The sequence below is a fragment of the Durio zibethinus genome, chromosome 19 (genome assembly GCF_047325235.1).
Source record: "Durio zibethinus cultivar Kanyao isolate XHJ-2024 chromosome 19, ASM4732523v1, whole genome shotgun sequence".
Classification (NCBI taxonomy): Eukaryota; Viridiplantae; Streptophyta; class Magnoliopsida; order Malvales; family Malvaceae; genus Durio; species Durio zibethinus.
Window position 1 is genome coordinate 645,294 of NC_143180.1, and position 17,973 is coordinate 663,266.

The following is a 17,973-nucleotide window of genomic DNA, read 5'->3' on the forward strand; positions in this document are numbered from 1 at the left end:
CATTCAACTATGGAATCTAAATTTATAGCTTTAGCTGCAGCAGGCAAGGAAGCTGAATGGCTAAGAAATTTATTAATGGATATAGAGTTGTGGCCACAACCAATGACAGCCATTTCCTTGTACTGTGATAGTGAAGCTACTATGTCTAGAGCTTATAGTGAAATTTATAATGGAAAATCTAGACATATTAGTCTAAGATATGATTATATCAGAAAATTGATAAAAAAAAATGGGGTAATTACCATCATATATGTTAAATCTGCTAAAAACTTAGCATATCCGCTTACCAAGACGCTACCTAAAAATTTGGTAAGAAGCACCACAAGTGGAATGGGTTTAAAAAATCTTTTTAGACACTAATAATGGGAACCTAACTTTGAATTAGTAACCTCTAATTGCAAAGTTTAATAGGTAATAACAAATTATTGTTATGTGTCTGTAAACACTAGTCAACCCATTCTATATATTTGGAATACTAGTGTAAGCCATTACGTAAATGGAGGATGAGATTGAACTCTTAATGGAGTTAATAATTAAATGTCTATAGTAATGGAGACATAAATAAGAAACTCCACCTATATAAACATTGAAGTGGTGTCGCTTCAACAAAAAAATTGAAAACTTTCTTGTAAATGTCTATGAATAAGGATAAGCACATGGCCATAATAGTGCTAAAGCGATTATAAACCTCTAACAAAATATTAAATAAATATTATGTGTGTTATATCTTCAATTTTAACATTAGAAGTTGAGATTTAATCTGCGAACACCATAAACTTTTTTAGAATTCTAAGTTATATACGCTAATTGAAGGTTTAAATCAAAAGATACCTTCTTGTATTCATAATATTTATTTGTGTGAAAGGTTAAAGATTAAGCACCAACATTCCAAACTAGTAGGGGATTGTTGGTAGTTTAGAATGTGGTGTATCTCACATTGAGTAGAAAGATCACTTATAAATGGTTTAAAAGAAAATACTTATATTATTTAAGTAATTGAGCTAAGTGTTGGAGTGGACCAAGTCATTTGGGCTTGCTAGGAGTTTACCTAGTGGGTTGGACAATTTTAAAAGTCAAATATAGGCACTTGGGCACTTTGGGCACTTGGGCTTGTTTGGCAAATAGATTTAATTTTTAAATCTTTATTATTATATTTATTTGTTTTGAAATATTATTGATTCCAAATAAATATGCTTGAACAGTAAAAGACATGATTGTTTAAATAAAGTTTATTTAAACAATAAAATATGACTATACAAAATGTCATGATTTTTTGAATTTGTTTGATTAATGACTGTTTATTTATTATAAATAGATCTTTTTGTCTGATCAATTTCACTACTTCTGATTTAGAGAGTTTTAAAGCTTTGTTGTATCCTATAGGCATAATTGTCTTTAAGACAATGTTATTCACATCTCAAAGCCATATTTTCTTCTTTCTTACAATTTCTGTTTTTCTTAAATCTACTAACAGAAGTTAGCAAGTTGAGCATGGCATCTAAACCAGGAATTCTGACTGACTGGCCATGGACGCCTCTTGGAAGCTTTAAGGTCTGGATCCTTAACTTTTAATTTTCCTTTCATATATATCCTTAATTCTCATATGTCTCGTTTTCATGCAAGATGCATGGATAGATATGTGCTTGTTTCATCTTTGGCCTCTAACTAACTCTTTAGTTTTGTTGTTCGATGGATTTTTACGGTACATAATCCTGGTTCCTTGGCTTACGGAGAGCATTTACTCGTTTGTAGTAAAGGATGAAAAGGAGAGGGACGTTTCCAACTTTGTCATATTCCCATTCATGTTATTGAGAATGCTTCAAAACCAGCTCTGGATTAGCCTTTCTCGTTATCGAAATGCCAAAGGCAGCAACAGGATTGTCGACAAGGGTATTGAATTTGACCAAGTCGACAGAGAAAGGAACTGGTCAGTGACAAAAATTAATAAAATTATTATTAGGAACATTTAATGTAATGTAATGATAAGAGCAGATGTCTACACCCCATATTTACCTCACTCGTTATTAGTTCATTGTAAACTTCGGTTTCTTCTTTTAATTTGCAAATTCAGTGATCTAGGGGAGTTCTGTTTTGGGCAGGGACGATCAAATTTTGTTCAATGCAATCCTGTTTTACTTAGGGAGCAAATATGTTCCTGGAGCTTCCCCACTTACCCTTTTGGAGAATGGACGGTTTGATTATAACCGTGTTGCTCCATGCGGGCCCCGTGGAGTTCCTTTACTACTGGCTTCATAGAGCGCTGCACCACCATTATCTTTACTCTCGCTACCATTCTCATCACCATTCCTCCATTGGCACGGAGCCTATTACTTGTAAGACCCAACTGATCAGCTTCATATCCCACATCCATTTTTTGCAAATTTAATTTCTCTCTCTCTCTCTCTCTCTCTCTCTCTCTCTCTCTCTCTCTCTCTTTTTAATTTAAAATTTTTTAAAATATCACATCAACTTAAATTTTGGTTTTTAAAATGATTATTTTCACCTGATATTACAATAAAATAACAATCATAAACAATACGAGTAGTCGCGTGTGTGCGTGTGTGTGTTTAATTTGATAGCAGTCTTTTTTAAGAACAACAACAACCAAAATTTTAAAAAATCAAATGTGGAAAAACAATTTAAACAAAAGGAATTTTTAAAAAATAAAAATTGATGAAGAACTTTGACGAGTCATGATGCAAGCACCGTATTAAATGGAGATAAAATATTGTGTGATAGTAATATTTACAGAATGAATTAATTCTTCCTTTGCTGTTGTGTTATTTATTAATTTATCTTTCTACATAGCGCATAGTATGTAGTATAAGTTCCATTAATTGTTTGGTTAAGTCAGGCAGTTAGCCCCTTTGCCATATAGGACTAGTCTAAGCAAATTCAATAGAAATTGTTGAGTGTGTCTGTCTATGTCTAACTGCGGGCAAATTAAAAGCAAAGTGGCATCACCTAAGGTATTCTGTTTTGGGGCTAACAAACAGTTTAAACTTCAAAGCAAACCATTATGTATATAATAACATGAAATGCTTTCCAAACTATTATTAATTACTCCGCCCCGGACCTCACATTCAGAATATATGCCTTGGTTACAATTTACATATAAATATATTTATACTAGTAAGAAACAACACGTATACCGGGGGTAGGTGATGAAACGTGCATCTTCTCCTTCTGCTTGTGACTGTAATTGTGATATAGAATGAAAGAAATAAAGAAAGAAAGAAAGTCATGTATATTCTGAGATGAGATCTACCTGCGATATATAATATTTAATCTACATGTAATTAGGGGGAAATTCTACTTAGTAATTGCTGTTAATAATTTTCTTATATATGTTACGTAAATTATGAAAGCAAAGTTCAGTCGATCCGGTTCTGACAGGCAACGAGTAATTAAGAATGATGGCTCTGGCTGTGGCAGCTGTGGTTCATCCATTTGCAGAGCACATAGCATACGTCGCCCTGTTTGCAATACCATTGTTCACAATGTTGCTCAATGGAGCTGGGTCCATCGTCGCCTTTGCTGCCTACATCACTTACGTCCACATGATGAACAACATAGGCCACCGCAACTTCGAGCTCATTCCCAACCAGGTCTTCTCCCTTTTCCCCCCTCTCAAGTACCTCATGTACACTCCTTCGTAAGTCTCTCTTTAAATTTAAAAAAAAAAAATCCTTGCCTACACAAGTATTTCATTTTCAAAGCTCTTTATTCTTTAATTTGGATGCTTTAAGTACAACAATATTATTAGTGCCAAGGAAAGGGTAACTCTGGAGAAGACCTACCTATTGCTGTCTGCCCTAGTTTCTTTTACAGTTTACTACTGCTTTCACCACTCCCCGATCCAATGGCCCGTGTTTCTCTATCTACAATAAAATCATCAATTAATGCTACTCGAACCTTTTTACTTGGCGTTGATAAACTTTTCTAGTTTCTATATTCAATTATGATTGAAATCTGCCTTGCCATAGGAACAGGAATACTAGTAACCATATATTTAACGCCAAGAAGAAGACTAAGGAGTTTTAAAAAAATGAGAGGGCTGTGGGCCTTGCTGTCTGCTATCCTCCAAGTTAGTCGGTAGTCGTAGTGAATAGCTGTGCTCAATGTTCATTGCTCATCCCAAGGCCTCTCTCAGTCTCAGGCTCAGGCTCAGGCTCAGGCTCTCAGCTAACTAGTTTGACTGCATGTGGAACGTAGATATTTCATCATGTTGCTGATTGGAGCCCAGTGATTAGTAGGATTATTTATTAGTACAAAGATATGTGTTAGCTATGTTTCAAAGCAGTTAAGCACTTTTGAACAACCGTCTAACAGCTTTTGACATTCAAGGTCGCTTTCGGCGTAATAATTTAACACTCCAATTCAAGTTCTGGTATTGAACACTTGGTTTGCATTCAATTGCCATGTGTCTCATTTCACAACTAATCTCTCATCTGCTTTTCTTCCTTGTCCTTCCATTAATTACTCCTCAATCAGTCTTGTTTGTCGCCTCGTCATTTTCGTTTGCTCCTGGACAGTTGAAAATCTTCACGAATTTCTCATTCTCCTAACTGATAAAGTAATTGTATTAATTATCATAAACCAATATGCTTACAGTTACAGCTTTATATCCATAGCACGTTTTCTAAGCATATTATAGTACTAAAATGTCTACTTATCATTGACACACTAAAATATTTGTCAATGGCAGGTTTCACTCGCTGAACCACACACAGTTCAGAACCAACTACTCGCTGTTTATGCCAATCTATGATTACATCTATGGCACAATGTACATATCTTCTGATACCTTGTATGAAAATTCACTCAAAAGAAAAGAAAAATCACCCAACGTGGTGCATCTAACGCACCTAACCACACCTGAGTCAATCTATCATCTCCGCGTTGGATTTGCCTCCTTGGCCTCTAAACCATACTCATCTTCTTGGTACTTCTGGCTGCTCTGGCCTGTTACATTGTCGTCCATGATGCTTACCTGGATTTATTGTCGCACTTTCGTTGTTGAAAGGAATCAATTTGATAAAATCAGACTACAGATCTGGGCCATACCCAAATACAAAATACAGGTAAGGAGGCTTTATTTATTTTATTTCCTCAAAAAAAAATAAAAATGCTGCAGTTGCAAGGTGGTGCAATGCAACCAAATACAAGTCAAAATTTAGTCGAAACTATTTCTTGTCTAATTCATCATAACTAGTATAACCATACATACGTATATGTATAATCTTTACGCTTGACATTGCCGTTAATTTGCAGTACCGCTTGCAATGGCAAAAAGAATCCATCAATAGCCTGATTGATGAAGCCATATTAGAGGCAGAGGAAAAAGGTGCTACTGTGTTGAGTCTAGGCCTCATGAATCAGGCAAAGTTTTTCCCCTCTTCACATAGCTCATAAGCAGTTAGTAAACAAAGTACTACTTTCAGGATAATTACTTTTCAAAAAAAAATGAAACTTAAAAACTTTTCTAACAGAAAACTTTGTGGTAAAATGTGTAGGGTGAAGAGCTGAATAGGTATGGTGGGCTGTATGTGCACAAGCATCCCCAGCTTAAAGTGAAGTTGGTAGATGGGAGTAGCTTGGCTGTGGCAGTTCTGCTAAATAGCATACCAGAGGGAACAACCCAAGTACTCCTTAGAGGCAACCTAACTAAAGTTTCTTATGCTGTTGCCTTTGCCCTATGCCAGAAGGGCATTCAGGTACTAGGACATCTCCTTAGGTGGTCCCGAAAACAGACCAACTAGGCCTAATTTTTCTCTTTTTCGCCTGCCTAAGGAAATTTGAAGCTCTAACTCTATACGGCATTGTTTTGGGACTCTTTCTTACAAATTTCCTGACATGACTTTAATTTGCTGTAGGTCGCTGTATTGTATGAGGATGATTACAAGAAGATTGATAAATCATTTGGCACCAAGTTTGAAGGTGTTGTAATGGTTTAGGAGTCGTCCGATAAAGTTGAAAACAAAATAAATAAATAAAAAGTTATTATCAATTTTTTTTTGTTAGATACGATTAGTTATTTATTAAAATTTATTTTTTTTATTAAAATTTTAAAATTAATTAAAATTTATTAAAATAATAATTTTATGATCTGTGAAATAGTTTGAGTTTAGGAGTCGATTACATGTAAAAAAAGATTAACACCTCCACAATGTTCATTTAAAAATGGTACAAATTAACTATGTGTTATCGATTGATTTTTATAAAAACAGTCTTATTTAGATGTTTGAAAAATAATTTTCTTGTTTTTTATTTATTGGAAATTGTTTTTTTTAATCTTTATTTTATTATTTTTTAGTGTTCAAATTTTATCCAAAAAAAATAAATTAGAACCCTTTTTATCAAAATAATTATTAAAATGTTCTAATATATCGGTAACATTAAAAAAACCCTTTCTCACATAAAGATTTCTTAGGTATCGTTTCTCGAAATACCTTAAAATCTCATATTCGGAGGCTCAAATTTATTTTTTAAAAAAATTATGCCATGCATGTAATGCAAATGATAATATGTTAATACACACATTTTATTTTTTATTTAGAAATTTTATTAATTTTATTTAATTTTTATCATTATTTTCATTTAGAAAATGAAAAAAAGAAGAAATTTTATTATATTGAAGATTTTCTATAAATATTCTAATACATTGATAATATTTAAAAAAAAATCTTTTCACCTAGGGATTTCTTAAAGGATCTCTACTCAAAATACTTTTAGAATCCCATTATCGGATAAAATTTCTTTTTTTCTTATTTTTTATTAATTATTCTTAATTTATTAATTAATTTTTTTTACTATTTTATAACCAAGAAAAGAAAATTTTCATTGTATTAAAAATTTTTTATAAATACTTCAATACACTAGTAGTATTTAAAAAAATCTTCTCACATAGAGATTTCGTAAGTATCACTACTCGGAGTACCTTTGAATCTCATACTCGGATAAAAAAAAATTTTATTACATTTTTTATTAATTTATATTATTATATAAGATTTATTTTTAAAAAAGAAAAATTATCACAAATTTTCACTATATATTTCATTATTTATTTTTATTAATTATTATTATAAAACAACAAAAATTTATTCCAGCAAATTTAAACATTTTAATATGCATAAATATTAATAATAAAATTTAAAATAACAAAAATAACATTTTAAAAAAATAAAAAAAATTCAAAAAAAAATTCATTCGAATCAGACCGGTCAACTGTTCGGTCAACGTTGGTCCGAGTGGTTCGATAGTCTGGGTTTGTTCAGCAGTTCGGGGTTGGTCTATCTTAGTCTGGGTCGATTTAGCTAGATCAATCTGGGTGTGGGGTAGAGGCGGGTTGTGGGTTCAGGTGCATAAATCCTAGGTCAGGTCAAGGCTAATGCACGGATCTTCTTGGTGTCAAAACGATGTCGTTTTAGGCTTTTAATGAAACGACGTCATTTTGGCTTTCAGCTTTCTATAAAAGCCAAAAACATTTTCTATCATTTTCTCTTCTCCCTCTTTCTCTCTACACCTCTCCATCTCATAGAGCTTTTCTCTTTAGATCGATTAGTCAATCACTTACCTCCATGTCAGTCGTCGATCGTCAATCGTTGGTGCCACATCGGTTATCGAAAAATCTTAAAAATTCTTAAAAAATTCCTCTTTTCCCTCTGAGCACAGATCTGAGCTTGGTTTCACATGAAAATATCTTAAACGGCCTAGATCGACTTTTAAAGCTTCGGTCAAACCCTTTCTCTTTTTTTTTTAACTAAAACTAATTATATTTTTTTTATTTTTGCAGGTTTTGCTTGGCACTAGGTTCCTCGCCAAATAGGCGAAGACTGTGATTTTTGTTTGAATGGTTTCTTTTTTGTAGAAAGAATTTTTTTATTCTGAAAACTTTTTTTTGCAGGATCTCCTCTTCTATTTTTGGTCTAGCATAGAGCTCTGGCCATGCCCCATGCCTGGCTTGGCAAAGTGAGGGGTGCCATGTACGACACCCCAAGCACTAGCTCCCTCTCTGCATGTATAGAGCTCATGCATAAGATGCATTGTGTCATTGTGTGTCTATATGTTTCCTAATTTATCAAGAGTAATATATACAAAAAAATAAAGCATAAGAGGCATAGTAAAAGAAACATGTGTGAAATTTTCTTTTTGTTTTCGATTTGTTTTTTTTTTTACTTTTTTCTTATTGAAAGTAAAAAAATAAAAATTTTAAAAAATAATTAAGATTATTTTAAATCCAAATTTAAGGATAACACAGTTAATTTTGGCTTGACTCCCGAATGGTATCCATAGCGGAGTCACCGAGTTGTCAAAGCTTAGAAGCCACCCGATGAAGTTAAAAACGAAAATAAAAAGAAAAAGAGTCACCACCAATCTTTTTTTGCTAGGTGTGATTGACCATTTATTAAAATTTATCCTTTTAATAAGATTTTAAAATTATTTAAAATTTATTAAAAAGATAATTTTATGGTTTACCAAACAGTTTCGGTTCGGGAGTCGGTTACATGTGGGAAAGGATTAGCACCACCACAACACCTATTTAAAAACGATACCAATTAACTATGTGTTATCCATTAATTTTGATAAAAACAATCTTATTTCGATGTTTGAAAAATAATTTTCTTGTTTTTTATTTATTGGAAAATTTTTTTAATCTTTATTTTATTATTTTTTAGTGTTCAAATTTTATTCAAGAAAAATAAATTAGAATCATTTTATCGAAATAATTCTTAAAATGTTTCAGTACATCGGTAACATTAGAAGAACTCTTTCTCATATAGAGATTTCTTAGACATCGCTTCTCGGAATATCTTAGAATCTCATCTTCGGATGTTCAAATTTATTTTTTCAAAAAACTATACCATGCATGTAGTACAAATGATAATATGTTAATGCACACATTTTATTTTTTATTTAAAAATTTTATTAATTTTAATTAATTTTTATCATTATTTTCATTTAAAAAATAAAAAAAAAGAAATTTTTATTATATTGAAGATTTTCTATAAATATTTTAATACACTAATAATATTTTAAAAAAATCTTCTCGTCTAGGGATTTTTTAAAGCATCTCTACTCGGAATACTTTTAGAATCCCATCATTAGATAAAATTTTTTTTTTCGTCATTTTTTATTACTTATTCTTAATTTATTAATTAATTTTTATTTACTCTTTCATAACCAAGAAAAGAAAATTTTCATTGTATTAAAAATTTTTTATAAATACTCCAATATACTGATAATATTTTAAAAAAATCTTCTCACATAGAGATTTCGTAAATATCACTACTCGGAGTACTTTTGAATCTCATCATCGGATAAAAATTTTTCTTTTTTTACATTTTTTATTAATTTATATTATTATATAAGATTTATTTTTAAAATAGCAAAATTATCACAAATTTTTACTACATATTTCATTATTTATTTTTATTAATTATTATTATAAAACAACAAAATTTTATTCTAGCAAATTTAAACATTTTAATATGCATAAATATTAATAATAAAATTAAAAATCAAAAAAATAATATTTTTAAAAAATCAAAAAAATTAAAAAAAATCACCTAAATCGGACTGGTCAACGTTGATCCGGACAGTTCAGCAGTCTGGGTCGATTCAACGATTCGGGGTCGATCCAGTTCGATCTAGGTCAATTCAACTGGATCGATCTGAGTTTAGGGCAGAAGCGGGTTGCAGGTCGGGTGCGCGGATCTTGGGTCGAGTTAGGGCTGACGCGTGAATCCTCTTGATGTTAAAACGACTTTGTTTTAGGCTTTTAATGAAACGGCATCATTTTGACTTTCTATAAATGCCAAAAAAAAATTTCTCTTATTTTCTCTTCTCCCTTTCTTTCTCTACACCTCTCTCTCTCAGAGAGCTTCTCTCTCTAGATTGGTCGACTGATCACTGGCCACTGATCGTCGGTCATCGGCGCTGTCGTTGGTTTCCAAAAAATCCTAAAAATTCTTAAAAATTTTTTCTTTTCCCCCTAAATATAGATTTGAGCTTGGTTTCACGTGAAAATACCTCAAACGACCTAGATTGGCTTTCAAAGCTTTGGCCAAACCCTCTTTTTTTTTTAAACTAAAACTAACTATTTTTTTTTATTTTTGTAGGTTTTGCTTGGCGTTGGGTTCCTCGCCAATTTAGCGATGACTGTGATTTTTGTTTAAATGGTTTTTTTTTTTGGCAAAAAGTTTTTTTTTTTATTTTGGAAACTTTTTTTTTTGCAAGATCTCCTCTTCTCTTTTTGGCTTGGCACGGAGCTTTATTTATAGAGCTATGACCATGCCCCGTGTCTAGCTTGGCAGAGGGAGGGGTGCCGTATATGGCACCTAAAGCACTAGCTCTCTTTTTGCCTCATTATTTTGTATTGTCTAGTCTTGGCTCGTGCCTAAGTAAGTGGCACAGGGCCTCGCATCCTAGCATAGGCGGTGGTGCTAGTGGTGCTGTGCACAGCACCAGGCACCAGCCCAATTTCCTTTGTTTCTTCCTTCTATTGTATTTTTTTATTTGTTTTTTTTTCATTTTTTTATATTTTGTTTAATTTTTATTATTGTATTTAATAATGATATTATTATCTTATTAATATATATTATTTAATAAAAATAATAAATTTGATCAAGGCGGGACAAATTTGATGTCTACAAAGGGTAAATTAGTTCTCTCGAATAGTTACTCTTACAAGGTAATCAAGTCGATTCACACTATTTTTCACAATTATCACTTCAAGTCTAGGCCCTATACAATTAATAATAACGAAATGGCTGATAAATCATGATGAATATGTTGTAGGCATGGTTAGTTAGAGATGAATTGATTGAAGCAAAACAAAGGCAGGCAATTAAAGAAACACTATTTATTCTCTTTTCGTAATTTCCACCAAAAAAATTACGTAAAGACTGCTTTTATCACACCACACCAGCTATGCAGACTTCGTTGGCCCTTACGAATGTGGATTCTTGTGAGGTTGGCCATGAACATACTCCATTTCCCACATTATTTCATTATTGATGCGCATGCATTCCTGCATCACTGAAATTAAAATTTGCAATATTTTGGTTCTACTTTGTTGATAAAATATGCTTACCATTTGAATGTGACAGAACTGGCTACCAATGAGGGTGATGAGCGTATGGCGCATGGCTAGGTTAGTGCATGTGTCACAGGCTTCGACCTTAGACTCAGAATCCGTGCGGCCTTAGGCTTGGAATCTCCTCCTTTATGCCTAAGTCAGCCTAAAACACAAGTCTACGGGCACTAGAACAATGGAAAGGGTTGATTACGCAAGTTAAAAAAAAATAGGATAACAAGGTAGAATGCTCGAAATATGCTCTATATTCACTGAAACAGAAATGTTTGATGGTGTACAAATAAGGGTGGAGCAGCCCTCTATTTATAGTTGAGGCTCCAGCTACACTTAATGGCAATATCCCTAGAATAAAGGCTAAAATCAAAGAATTACAAGGATTACAATCAATCAGGATTCTAACTCCTGAATTCTAAGTTTAACCAAATCTACCAAAAGGCTCCTGCTGATCCTGCAGGCTTCTAGAAGAACTTACGTATCTCCCCCCTTGAGCCCTTCTGGATGTGGTAAGAGCATCCTGCAAGTCAGGCCTTGGCCTCACGGGCTGGCCTGCAAGTTGGGCAGGCGTTCTGGCCTTGTCTCCTAGGCCTTACACTCAAATACCCGTCAGTGCGCCTGGAGTGCGGGCCTCAACCTTTAGCTTGCTTGCTGGTGCTCCTGATGTGCCTAGCGCACCTGCTCAGGGTGTGACATTCTCTCTCACCTGATTGCGTAATGCCCTCGTTACGTCCTCTGTATGGTACTACCTGATCTAGTCCCTAAATTGCCATAAGTCCTCTACTGGTTCCTAGCTCGTCTCACTGTCTGGAAATCCCTTCCAGTGCACCAAGTACTCTTGTCTTGGTTGGTAGTTTTTTTGTCTCACCTCTCAGTCAGCTATGATGCTGTGGACTTTCTTCTCATATAAGGCCTTTGCTCCCAATGGTGCACGTTTTGACTTTGCTCATCTTGGATCTTTCTTATCCTCATGAAATGATTTGAGCATGCTTACATGGAACACCGAATGTACCTTCAACTTGGGTGACATATCCAGCTTGTAGGCAACCTTGCTTACTCTCTTGACTACTTGAAAAGGTCCCCTATACCTCTAGACTAGGCCTTTGTGTAGCCCGCTGTGGCAAACAATGGCATGTAGCTTCACCAACACCAAGTCTCCAACCTGGAACTGCACGTCTCACATATTCTGGTTTGCCCACTTCTTCAACCTCTTTGTTGCCTTGTGTAGACAGACTCTAACCAAGTTAGTTTGCCCATGCCATGCCTTAGCAAACTTGTATGCTGCTAGATTTGGCCCTGTATAACCTGTAGTAATCGAACCGGGTGTTAGTGGTTGTTGCCCTACAACCTCAAATGGGCTCTGGTTCGTTGCCTCATTCCTTTGCAAGTTGTAAAAAAACTATACAACATCTAGCAGCTTTGACCAGTCCCTTTGTATGGCACCACATAGTGCCTGAAGTAGACCTCCAATAGTTTATTCACATGCTCAGTCTACCCATCGGTCTGTGGATGCATGCTGGTGGAAAAGTTCAAGTCTGACCCCAATAGCTTGAACAACTTAGTTCAAAACCTGCTCGTGAAATGCTCATCTTGATCACTAACAATGGTCTTCGGCATTCCTCAGTACTTAACTATGTTCTTCAGGAACAATCAGTTGCCTCTTCGACTGGGCACTCCTTGGTTACTGGAATGAAGATTTCATACTTGAAAAACCTGTCCACCACTATCATGATGCTTCCAAACCCCTCTGTCTTGGGTAAATCGACTATAAAGTCTGGAGAAACACTCTTCCATGGTCGTTCTGGCACTAGCAATGGCTTCAAGAAACCGCATGGTTTTTTGAGCTCCACCTTGTCCTGTTGGCACACAAGACAAGTCTTCATATAGGCCTCTACATCATCCCTTATGTGTGGCCAATAGTACTGGTCCTCTAGCAACGCTAAGGTGTAGCTCACTTCTGGGTGTCTAGCCCACCTTGAATCATGGTACTCTTGTAAAACTTTCTTACGGAGCTTCTTGTGCTGTGGCACAAATAGTCTACTGCCCCTGGTGTACAACAAATTATCCTACACCCAAAACCACCTAGTCTTACCTTGTTAGGCATATTCCATAAGAGCCTTGGCTGTAGGATCATGTGCAAGTCCCTCCTTGATGCGTGGCACCAGTGACCCATCTGGGTAGCTAATGGTAGCAAGGTTAGCCTTCTTGTTCAGGGCGTCTACCACCAAGTTTGTCCGTCCTGGCTTGTACTCCATCAGGAAATCAAATTTTGTAAAAAAATCTTACCATCTTGCTTGCTTGAGGGACAGTTTCTTCTGAGTCTGAAAGTAGCTGGTTGCAACATTGTCCGTCCTAACCATGAACCTTGACCCGAACAGGTAATGACACTAAATGCGTAAGCAGTGCACCACTGCAATCATCTCTTTCTCTTGGACAGTATACTTGCTCTCAATCTCGTTCAGCTTCTTGTTCTCGAATGCGACTGGATGTCTTTCCTGTATTAACACGTCCCCTATGGTAAAGTCTGATCTATTCGTATGCACCTCATACTGCTTTACATGGTCTGGTAAGGCCAAGACTGGCTCCTCGGTTACAGCCCGTTTCAACCTATCAAAGGCTTCCTGGCATCCTGAGCTCCACTCCCATGCTCTCCCTTTCTTGAGCAAGTCAGTCAATGGCGTGGCTATTGCTGAGTGACCTTTGATGAAGTGCCTGAAGTAGTTGACCAACCTAAGGAATAACCTCAACTCAGTGACCTTGGCTGGCGGTTCCCACTCCATGATGGCGTGCACCTTACCTTCATCCATACGTATCCTACCACTTCCCGTAAGAACAGGATCTCCTGTTGGGCGAATGAGCACTTCTCCCTCTTGACAAATAGCTTGTGCGCCCGTAACACCTCGAACACCTGTCTCAAGTGGTTTACATGCTCTCTCAAAGTCTGGCTGTAGATCACAATGTCATCCAAATAAACCACAACAAATCAATCAAGGAATGACTGAAGTACCTTGTTCATAAGGGTGTAGAATGTTACTGGGCATTCGTGAGTTCGAATGGCATGACCAGAAACTCATACAAACTATACCGAGTGACACATGCTGTCTTTGGCTCACCTTCCTCCGTAATCCTGACTTGGTAGTAGCCTGACCTCAAATTCAGCTTAGTGAACCACCTTGTATTCCCAAGTTGGTCGAACAAGTTCACAGTGAGTGGGATAAGGTACTTGTTCTTGATGGTCAGCTTGTTCAAAGCTCGATAGTCTATGTACAGCCACAACAACCCATCATGCTTGTGCTGAAATAGAACCGATGCACCATATGTGCCTTCGATGGCCTAATGAAGCAAGCAATAACTAACTCTTTAAGCTACTTCCTTAACTCTTCCAACTTTAGTGGAGACATTCGGTAAGGGGCTTTAGCTGGTGGCTTAGCCTCGGACACCAGCTCGATCTTGTGGTCCATCTTCTTTTTAAATGGTAGCTAGTTAGGCAACTTTACGAGCATCACATCGCTAAAGGTCTTCAGCACCTTTAACACCTTCAAGGGTGACTCGATCTCTTCTTCTTTGGCTCTTCATACTTCAGGACTGCCAAGAAGGTGTCTTCTTCTCTGCTTATCGCCTTGGCAAATTAGATGGTTGACACCACCTGTGACCTAACTCCAGACCCTCTCCTCAATGGTACTAGGCATTGGCACCGTGCATCCAAGATGCAAATGCAATTGGCAAAGGGCACAAGAAGGGCGTTAATTCGAATAAGAAAATCTAACCCAATTACAAACTCAAAGTTGTCAAGGGGTATTACCTCTATGATCTTTTTGCCTTTCCAGTCTCCAAGCTGTAACTCCATTCCTTGCGTTACTCCAACGACTAGAACCTATTTAGAGTTCACCGTTTTAATGGTACCAATCCCTTTTTGTATTTTTAGTCCGAGCTTCTGGGCTTCATCACCTGAAATAAAAAAATGTAAGGCACCTGTGTCTACCAGTGTACTCACCTTTTGACCCGTAACCATCAGATCCTTAAACATCAAGCCCTTTGACTTACGACTCTCCTTACTCTGGATAGCATTGAGCACCAATGACCCAAGCTTTGCTGCCTCTAACTCTGGCTCCTCATTAGACTCTTTGTCTACAGCAGCCAACTTACCTTTTGGTGGGTAATTACGAGCTATATGGCTCCCTCCACATAGGTAGCATGCTAGTGGCTCTCGATCCCCCTTTGCTTTCCACTTGCTTGCTGGTGGCTTCTTCTCGCCATCCTTGGTTAAACGATCTTGGTCCCCATCCTTGGACTTCCGATCATGGTCCTTCTCTTTGGACTGTTTCTTTCGGTCCCTCTCGTCCCTACCCTTACCCTTGGGCTTGAAAGACTCAAACTTGTTCATAGGCTTAAACTCTATCAAGGACTCAGTAGTAGTCATAGCTTTAACCAAGTCATGAACTCCCTTCCATTGTAGCTCATGCTTCACCCACGGCTTTAGCCCATCCATGAAAGTAAATAAGACATCATTCTCACCTAGATCCAAGATTTGTAGCATCAGTTTAGAGAATTTTTGAACATACTCCCTTATGTCCCCTTGTTGGCTCAGCCTGTTTAACTTTGCCTGCGCCTCATCATCGATATACTCCAAGTAAAATTACTCTCTGAACTCTTTTTGAAACTCTGCCCAGGTTTCAATCTTGATGCTCCCACGCCTAACGTCATCATACCTGCACCTCCACCATAATAAGGCTACATCAGTGAGATACATAGCAGCGGTGCTTACCTTTATTGTCTCGTCCTGCATGCCCATGGCCTGGAAGTACTACTCCATACCCCATAGGTAGTTGTCTACTTCCTTGGCTGCCCTAGTCCCCTTGAACTCCTTAGGCTTGGGGACATCCGCACAAGCCTTAAACGCTCCAACAAACATGCCATTCCCAATGACAGTCTTGCATGCAACGAGCTCACTGGCTAGCTCCTCCATTCGTTGGTGCATGGCCTCCATGTCATCGCTCAAGGTCACCACTTCAGCCTCCAAGGCCTCATTCCTTTAGGTGATTGCGTTCATGCCTTTATTGAGAGCAGCTTGTAGCTCACCTTAGATCATCTCCCCCATGGAGTCTAACGATGCAATGTGAGTCTCCACTTCCTCAAGCTTCTCCCCTGTATCGCCCATGGTCACCTCCACATTGGCCAGCCTACTATCTATGGTAGACGATATATCTCTTAAACTGGCTTTCTTGCCTCTTCCACTCCCCTGCTCTTGGGCCTCTGGTTGTTGGCTAGCAACATCACTTTGGGATGTCATTTCCTCAATCACGATCTAACCTGCGCAACATAAACACACAGAACCAAACTTGCTCTGATACAAACTCTTGTCACAAGTCGAAACTTAAACTCTGAACCCGCGTGGCTCTAGAACCCGGGTATCCACTCATTCGGTGTCCCAGATTAGCCTAACTGTCACGATTCACACCCTTGTGAGGTATTGTCCGCTCTAGCCCCCTGGCTTTACGGTTTTATCCTACAAAAGGTGCCTCACAAGGAAAAGGTGGTGTGAAACCTTTTATACCCCAGTGACCCTTCTATTATGTTCGATGTGGAATTCAAGACTCTTTCTTAGGTTCGTGACATTCTCCTCCACCCAACCTCGTGACGCCCTCGTCACAAAGGCTGGCCACCTTGCCTACCTCTTTCAAGGCGTTTGACTTAGATCGAACGGTTTAAGGCTGGCTCTGATAACAACTATCACAGGCTCCGACCTTAGACTCCGAATCCTTATAGCCTTAGGCTTGGAATCTCCTCCTTTATGCCTAAGTCAGCCTAAAACACAAGCGTGCGGGCACTAGAACAATGGGAAGGGTTGATTACGCAAGTTAAAGAAAAATAGATAACAAGGCAGAATGCTAGAAATATGCTCTGTATTCACTGAAACATAAGTGTTTGATGGTGTACAAATGAGGGTGGAGCAGCCCTTTATTTATAGTTGAGGCTTCAGCTACACTTAATGGCAATATCCCTAGAATAAAGACTAAAATCAAAGAATTACAAAGATTACAATCAATCAAGATTCTAACTCCTGAATTCTATGATCAACCAAATCTGTCAGGAGACTCCTGCTGATCCTGCAGGTTTTTAGAAGAACTTGCGTATCTCCCCCCTTGGGTCCCTTGGATGTGGTGCGGGCATCCTACAAGCCAGGCCTTGGCCTCACGGGCTGGCCTACAAGCTAGGCGAGCGTTCTGGCCTTGTCTCCTAGGCCTTGCACGTAAATACTCGCCAACTCGCCTGGAATGCGAGCCTCAACCTCTGGTTCGCATGCTGGTGTGCCTGATGCGCCCGCCTAAGGCGTGACACATGCACCGAAAGGATTGGAGGAGCATGAATGTTGTTTCACCATGTCAAACATTGAGAAAGTTTGGGAAGCAAGTCTCAAACATGGATTTCAGCCTCTGAGGGTCCCAACTCGATCAAAATCCTAAATACTTGGCAACCTATATATATAGTATATGGTATCGTGTTTAGCATATCTATGTTTTCTATGTAGAAAGCATTAAGATATCGTTCGAATTATAGACCCCATATATGCCTCCATAGTACGTATTATAGTTTTCAAATAAACAAGTCCCTTTTAACTTTTAAACCGTTGGTGACTATAATTGCTTTATTGTTTATTATATTATATTAATTTCTGCTCTGGTATTATTTTGTTGGCCTATCAACAAGTTTAGACTATACTATATTTCACATTAGATACAAAAATTTAATTATTAATAAATAAAATTAATATAAAATAATTATATTTAAAAAAAATAATTATCATATTACAAATAGTTATAATTATTTAAATATAAATAAAGTTTTATTCATAAAAATTATAATTATACAAAATATTATAA

At 36.9% G+C, this 17,973-nt stretch overlaps 1 pseudogene; it reads left to right on the forward strand.

Annotated features, from left to right (window-relative positions):
- The first annotated feature begins 1,491 nt into the window (after positions 1-1,491).
- LOC111309702 (very-long-chain aldehyde decarbonylase CER1-like) lies at positions 1,492-17,663 on the forward strand (annotated as a pseudogene).
- The last annotated feature ends 310 nt before the right edge of the window (positions 17,664-17,973 follow it).